This window comes from Sinocyclocheilus rhinocerous, unplaced genomic scaffold, assembly GCF_001515625.1.
Source record: "Sinocyclocheilus rhinocerous isolate Xijiao unplaced genomic scaffold, SAMN03320098_v1.1 scaffold711, whole genome shotgun sequence".
NCBI lineage: Eukaryota > Metazoa > Chordata > Actinopteri > Cypriniformes > Cyprinidae > Sinocyclocheilus > Sinocyclocheilus rhinocerous.
Genome location: NW_015641018.1, coordinates 1,737,464 through 1,745,587, shown reverse-complemented (window position 1 = coordinate 1,745,587; position 8,124 = coordinate 1,737,464). Strand labels below are relative to the sequence as shown.

The following is an 8,124-nucleotide window of genomic DNA, read 5'->3' as shown; positions in this document are numbered from 1 at the left end:
TCAGGAAAAGGGCTACCAAGCCACTTCTGAAACAGAAACAACGTCAGAAGCATCTTACCTGGGCTAAGGAGAAAAAAACTGGACTGTTGCTCAGTGCTCCAAAGTCTTTTCAGAGAAAAGTAAATTTTGCATTTCACTTGGAAATCAAGGTCTGGAGGAAGACTGGAGAGGCACAGAATCCAAGCTGCTTGAAGTTCAGTGTGAAGTTTCTGAAGTCAGTGATGATTTGGGGTGCTGTGACATCTGCTGGTGTTGGTCTATTGTGTTTTATCAAGTCCAAAGTCAATGCAGCCGTCTACCAGGAGATTTTGGAGCACTTAATGCTTCCATCTGATGACATGCTTTGATTTCCTTTTCCAGCAGGACTTCATCAAAATCATCAAAATTAAAACAAAAACGCTTTTGAAATGTTTTACTTTAGTTGTAATGAAACTAGAATATATGAAAATTTCACTTTTTGAAATAAGTTACAAAAAAAGAACTTTCACGATATTCAAATTTTTGAGATGCACCTGTACATATATATTTCATATTAAAGTCTCCCGATTAATATATTAATAAATGGCATGATATATTCATGCTGCAACCAGTAGATGTCCCTGTGAGTTTTGACTTTTTAAACCAGAGAGTCCCTTTTGAGCCACCGTAGCCGGTTTATATTACGCCTTCACGCGGAAGTCCCGCCCCTTTTCCCCCCTCGCTCGCGGGAAGTGTAAGTGTTAGCGCTTTAGCTCTATCAAATGAATCCATGTAAATCTGCATCAATCCGTCAATATTCACATTTCAGACATATGTGATGTGAAAGAACAAGTATAACTGTGTCATTAAACGAAATATTTATCGGAAGCTGTGTAGAATTGTGTTGTAATAATGTGTTTCTCTGCATCGCAGGGTCGAGTCGCACCTCAAACAAAATGGTGAGATTGTGTTTATATCTTGCATTTGCGTGTTTTTTATTAAATGGTAAAATATAGAGTGCATCAGTTATAGTGGCATTTGTTCTAAAATGTTAAACTAAAATCGAATTAAAAGTAAAATCACTGTATAACAGAAGGTGGCTAATGGTGGTGAAATAGGTTGTCAAGCTGATGGGACAACCTAGAAATGTTAGAGAATTTATCTGAGTAACAATACAGTAGTGAATCGGTCTAAATTTTAACACATTAAAAGTTTGTCTGGTAATCCTAGAGAAACGGATATTATTTTAAGATATCGAGTGAACTAAGTACTAACGTGTAAATGTCGTTGCGTGTCTAATATGTGTTCATCTTCACAGCCACGCAAAATTGAAGAAATCAAAGATTTCCTGCTTACAGCAAGGAGGAAGGATGCCAAGTGTAAGTTTTATGTCTACTAAACCAGTCATGGTTCATTTATGACTGCTGCATGAGGTTTTCCTTTTTGTGTTTCTGCTGTAGAGCTGTATATTGTTTATTATTATTGTGACATGGTTTGTATGGTCTTATTGTATGGGTTATTTTGATGTTGTTTGGTGCATCTTTAAAGTATTCACTTTACTGAAGGCAGTGCATCTCAGTCCTGGAGGACTGAACATTTTGGATGTCTGTCATATTGGATGTACATTTCCGGTTCAGAGACTAGAAAGGAGCTGACGTTACCTGTTTTAGACATCCAAAATGTTTAGTATTGTGGTGTTACATGACCAGGATTGACAAGAACTGGCTTAAGGTTGAATCGATTTTGTACTGGTGGTCTGACAGGACAAAATGTTGAATAAGAACTACATTATGTGATTTTGTGACATTTGCTAAAGGTGTTAATGTTATCGACTATTGTAAATTTCACCAATATTCAGAGTTCTAACCATATTTGGCTTCTGCATTGGCTACTACAAAAGTGTTTACTAATGTTGATGGACGTCTCTTTAAATTCATGTGTTGTGTTCCAACAGCTGTCAAAATCAAGAAGAACAAGGATAATGTGAAGTTCAAGGTCCGCTGCAGCAGATATCTGTACACATTGGTCATCACAGACAAAGAGAAGGCTGAGAAGCTCAAGCAGTCCCTGCCACCAGGTGAGTCTTCAGAAACACCACGTCAAACTGCTGGAATTATAATACCATATAAGTAATTGTGCTAAGATCAATATCAATCAAGACAGAACCAAATCCATAAACTGGTTGTTGTGTTTGTACAGCATAATGCTTGTGCAGAAATTTGATCAACCTTAAGGATTTGTGCTAAATGTTTGGTTGTAGAAATGTTTTGACTTGAAAAAATGATCTTGGATCTTGTAATGTGAATGTAAAAGAGTAAACCTACAAACAAAAGGCCTGCAAAAGTAAAGCTTTTATTTTAAGGTTGTGTGTTATTGTTTAGCTCTTAAATATTTTATTGATGGGAAAAACTTTGAGATCCTTAAAGTGCTTACAACTGTCTGGAAAGTCATGGAAGTGTTGTGATCAGATTTTTGAGAAGTATGCAAGATGTCCAAACACTTTGGGCCTGTTCTGTGCCCACTGTGCATTTACACGCTTGCTAGAGCAATGATGGACCAAGTGCTGGGTTTCGCGTCACTCAGAGACTTCAGTTCCACCGGTTCACTAACACTTACAGCTGTGTCGGTTCTGGACTCTGTCCCTTTAAGGATTACTGTAAATATGACCCATCTTTCTCTTGTTTCAGGTCTGGCTGTGAAGGAGCTGAAGTAGATGTCTCGTACAAAATGTTGTAATAAAATTGGGAAAATTTAAGAATGGTATTTTGTTTGTTTCTATGCTTTTCACACTTTAGGACCTGTTTGATAACATTTTATAGTGAAGTATCTAATGCGTCTGTGTGCTTATTTAGGTTGTGCAAGGTATACACTATACCTTTCAGAAGTTTGGGGTTAATACTTATTTTTATTTATTTTATTTCCCCCCCCCCTGATATTTTTATTCATTTATTCAGCAAGGAAGGACACATGAAATTGATCATGAAGACTTACATTGGTACAAAAAATTATTTCAAATGTGATATGATCGTGGACCACAAAACCAGTCATAAGGGTCAATTTCTTTTTTTTAAAAATTGAGATACTTCATCTGAAAGCTGAATAAGCTTTCCATTGATGTATGGATTGTTAGGACATGAAAATATTTGGCCGAGATGCAACTATTTGAGCATCTAGAATCTAAGGGTGCAAAAATACCGCATTTAAAGTTGCCCATTGTTCTTAGCAATGCATATTACTAATAAAATTAAGTTTTGGTATGTTCACGGTGGAAAATTTGCTAAATATATTATGTTATGTTTTTTGGCATAAAAGAAAAATCTTCAATTTTGATCCATGCAGTGTATTGTTGGTTATTGCTACAAATATACCTGTGCTACTTATGACTGGTTTTGTGGTCCAGGGTCACATATTTACGACGGCTTTTCTGTTATGAACATAAATGTTTCTTGAGAACTGAAGAGTTAGAGTAATGGCTGCTGAAAATTCACTTTTGCCATCACTGGAATGTTACAGTTTTAAATACTAAAATGGAAAATGCTTCTTTTAAACCGTATTTTTGAATATTTCACAATATTACGGTATTTACGTTTTTATTAAATAAATGCAGCCTTGGTGAGAATAAGACTTGTTCCAAAAACATTAGTCATACTGACCCCAAGTTTTTGAATGGTTGTGTATAGTGTTGTCACGGTACCAAAATTTCAGTATTCGGTACCAATACCAGTGAAAATCCACGGTTCTCGGTACCAATTTCGGTACCAAAGCAAAACACAAAAACATGCTAATTGAACAACATTTTTATTAATAACGTTAAACAAAAATTAAATGTACAAAACCAATGCCATTCTTTATACTTATTTAAAATTGTTTCAAGTTTTTCCACAAGTAATAAAAGTATGAAAAAAGTAAACAAGTTTCACCCAAAAGTTTAGTCATAGTTCTGCTGCCACTGAAAAACATCTGTAAACTGTTGTCTGTTTTAGGGTTTGCTGGTGTGTTTCAGGATCTTCCTCAGTCTGCAGCTGAAGTCAGTGATGATTTGGGGTGCCGTGACGTCTGCTGGTGTTTGGTCCATTGTGTTTTATCAAGTCCAGTGTCAATGCAGCCGTCTACCAGGAGATTTTGGAGCACTTTATGCTTTCATCTGCTGACAAGCTTTATGGAGATGTTGATTTCCTTTTCCAGGAGGACTTTAGCACCTGCCCACAGTGCCAAAATCACTTCCAAGTGGTTTGCTGACCATGATATTACTGTGCTTGATTGGCCAGCCTACATGCCTGACCTGAACCCCATATGAAATCTATGGGATATTTTCAAGAAAAAGATAAGAAACAGTGGATCCGAGCTGAAGGCTCAATAGTGCCTCAGCAGTGCCACAGGCTGATAGCTTCCATGCCACACCTCACTGATGCTGGAGTTTGTGCTAAAGGAGCCCCGAGCAAGTATTGAGAGCATAAATGATCATACTTTAAAGAACTTGAACTTTTCTGTTTTGCAAATCCTCTTTCTTTTTTATTGATCTTAGGAAATATTCTAACATTTTGAGAAACTGGATTTTTGACTTTCATGAGCTGTAAGCTCAAATCATCAAAATTAACAACAAAAAAACGTTTGAAATGTTTTACTTTACATATAATGAATCTAGAATATATGAAAGTTTCACTTTTTGAAATAAGTTACAAAAAAAGAGAACTTTTTCATGATATTCTAATTTTTTGAGATGCACCTGTACAGTATATAGATATTTTATGAACTGGGTAGTACTGGGCTTGTTGTAGTATATATATATATTCGGTCTGTTTACCATTTCAATGCACAGCTTCCATAATAGATCGTTATGTTTGTTGCACAGCAACACTCTTATTACATAAGAGGCTGTATATTCTATAGCATGTGGATACCACTTAATCAATTTGCTAACATTTTAGTAAAAATTTATTCTTAATATTTACATATTTAACATTTAAAAAATGTATCTCTTTTTACTTAAAATTGAAAAATATAAAAAATACACCACAAAATAAAATATTTTTATATTTAAAGAGACGTTAATTTAACGTATATGTATAGTGTTTTGATGTACAGTTTTTGCCTGCTCGATAATGCATGTATTTATTTAATCAAACAATAATACTGTAAAAATAATATTACAATTTCAGAGATCCTTCAAAAATCTCTGTTATATTGATTTGGTACTCAAGAACATTTCATTTTCACTGTACTGAAATAAATGAACTTTTCCACGACATTCTAATTTATTGAGATGCACCTGTAGTTAATATTTTAATATTTTTCTGGAAACAAGATTCTTTGATGTATAGAAAGGTAATAATAATAGCATTTATTTGCATGAGAAATAGTCTGTGTAACATTTTAAATCACTTTTGATCGACATGTTCTTACAGAATAAATGTATTCATTTCTTTAAAAAAAAAAAAAAAAATATGCTGACCCCAAAATTGGACTAGCAGTGTATATTGAAGGAGCGATCAGAGTCATATATAGAGACCAGAATATCATAGAGATCTAATAGCCTTATCAGCTGCATAGCAACATTATAAGAACGGTATCAATTTATCATTTGCTGCCTGCTTTTTGATTTTATTAAATGAAGACCAAATTACGCACATAAGGAGGTTTACTAAATGTTACTTTAATACGACTAATGTAAATCGGAAAACTGTTTTCTTAGCACCTCTGTGTGTGTGTTAATGAGACCCACATCGATGGTTTTCCTGCAGAAACAGCATGCTAGTTATAGAAACTTAATAGCTTATCATGTGAACCACAGAGAGCCGGTTATTTTTTAGGGAAATAGAGGCAAGCAAAACTCTCTCATCTCCTTTTTAATTTAAAATCTTTCCTCTCAAGCTGTGGACGGAAATACTTCAATCACTCCTGTAGTATATAATGATGTAACACCCGAGCTGCTTACATGAGCGAAAACTGGATCAGCACACGTTTAGCGTGTTTTATCAAAATCCACAGCGTTCAGAAACATCATTTCACAATCTAAACACCACCGAAAACAGCATCACGTATTCTCTTTATAGTGCTGCTGCTGTGCAGTGAGTCCTACTTATTTTACATGCAACACTGGATTACAATAACTTTTTTCTATTTAGAAAACATGCGACGGTAATTAATCTCTACAACATGCCGATAGTGTGCAATGCAAATGTCCTCCCTTCTCACCTCACTCGATGAACGCCATTAATGTATTGAAATGAATACGCACTAATTGCTGACCGGTGCCGTGCGGACTCGACCAAAGCCTCCTAATTGCCTAAAGACACTGGACGGGCACGTCAGAAACTCAGGGCTAAGCACTATAGTTTGGGACTGTCTATAATTGGGTCCTGGCTAACGGAGATTGCTGGTACTATATGTTGCAAAGCTCAAGGACTTACATGAATCAGCATTGTGTGTGTGTGTGTGCATAGAGATTTCCACAGCTGTCAATAAGGCTGGATGGCTGAAAACGGCTCCCCCCCCGCGGGACCCCTGTTGTGTGTGTGCGAGCGATCAATCTTCACCCAGCACGCGAGTGACGGAGCCTTTGGTGTGTGTGTTTGTGTGTATGTGTTTACTCCTTGTGTTTTGAAGCGCCTGATCAATCCTCCTCCGCCTCCGACTGTATGTAACCTGTGAATTCAGACCATTAACTCTCCTGCAAACAATAATATAATCATGCATCAGTGATGTGTTTTTTAGTCTTGGCATGCTGGTTTTGCTTTTACTGGTGAAGCTTGTGGTGCATTTGTAGTGTTCAAGAACATCAATTTTCTCAGGTCAATTTTCAGGCCAAAGCCAAAAGGAATTAAATTGAGAAATTATGTTTTCTTAAAGGAATAGTTCACCCGAAATTGAAAATTTGCTGAAAATGTATACTCACCCTCAGGCCATCCAAGATGTAGATGAGTTTGTTCTTCATCAGAACAGATTTAGAGAAATTTAGCATCACATCACATGCTCACTAATGGATCCTCTGCAGTGAATGGGTGCCGTCAGAATGAGCGTCCAAACAGCTGATAAAAACATCAGTAATTCACACGACTCCAGTACATCAGTTAACGTCTTGTGAAGTGAAAAGCTGCATGTTTGTAATAAAAAATGCATCATTAAGGCGATTTAACTTTAAACGGTCACTTATGGCTAAAAAAGTCCATAATTCATAATATACATTGAAAAAGATCATCCCCTGCTGTCTTTTCACATCAAAACTGTTTTCACTTCTGACGGCACCCATTCACTGCAGAGGATCCATTGGTGAGCAAGTGATGCAATGCTAAATTTCTCCAAATCTGTTTTGAAGAAACAAACTCATCTACATCTTGGATGGCCTGAGGGTTTTCATTTTTAGGTGAACTATTCCTTTAAAGAAAATGAGGCCCTTATAATTTAAATGTTACCACATAATGGCCATTTTTACAGTAGCTCATGTGAAAAAAACATTTTTATAATGTGATGACAATTATAATCGAGAATACTGAGAATGATGACAATAAATAAACTCAAAAGTAAAATGTGCTTAATTGTCATAATAATTATAATAATAATAACAATAAATAATGGTCCTCAAAACCCTGCTGTCTTTTCACATCAAAACTGTTTTCACTTCTGACGGCACCCATTCACTGCAGAGGATCCATTGGTGAGCAAGTGATGCAATGCTAAATTTCTCCAAATCTGTTTTGAAGAAACAAACTCATCTACATCTTGGATGGCCTGAGGGTTTTCATTTTTAGGTGAACTATTCCTTTAAAGAAAATGAGGCCCTTACTAAGTACCATAATTAAAAAGTATTAGATTATGACGTAAAATGACGATAATTATACGTAAAATGACGATAAATTAACAAATAATATATTTATAGTTTGTAAAAATTATTTTAAAAAATCTAATTGTTAAACATTTAAAACAATTACATTTGTTGCACTGCATTTAATTTATGCTTTAGAAATATTTGATAATATTAGTATAATATATTATTATAATTTTACAATAATTCTGTAAAAATAAATAAACTGGTATTACTTTAAAAATACCTTTACTAATTACTAAGCTAATTAAATATATTAATTAAGTCATATATATATATATATATATATATGAAGACATTAAATATTATTTCCAAGCATACTGTCCCCGCTAGGATGACACATG

At 35.1% G+C, this 8,124-nt stretch overlaps 1 protein-coding gene across 2 annotated transcripts in view; it reads right to left on the bottom strand.

Annotated features, from left to right (window-relative positions):
• Positions 1-8,124, bottom strand: part of LOC107753793 (spermatogenesis-associated protein 16) — a 69,882-nt gene that overhangs the window by 29,501 nt on the left and 32,257 nt on the right. The window lies entirely within an intron of this gene.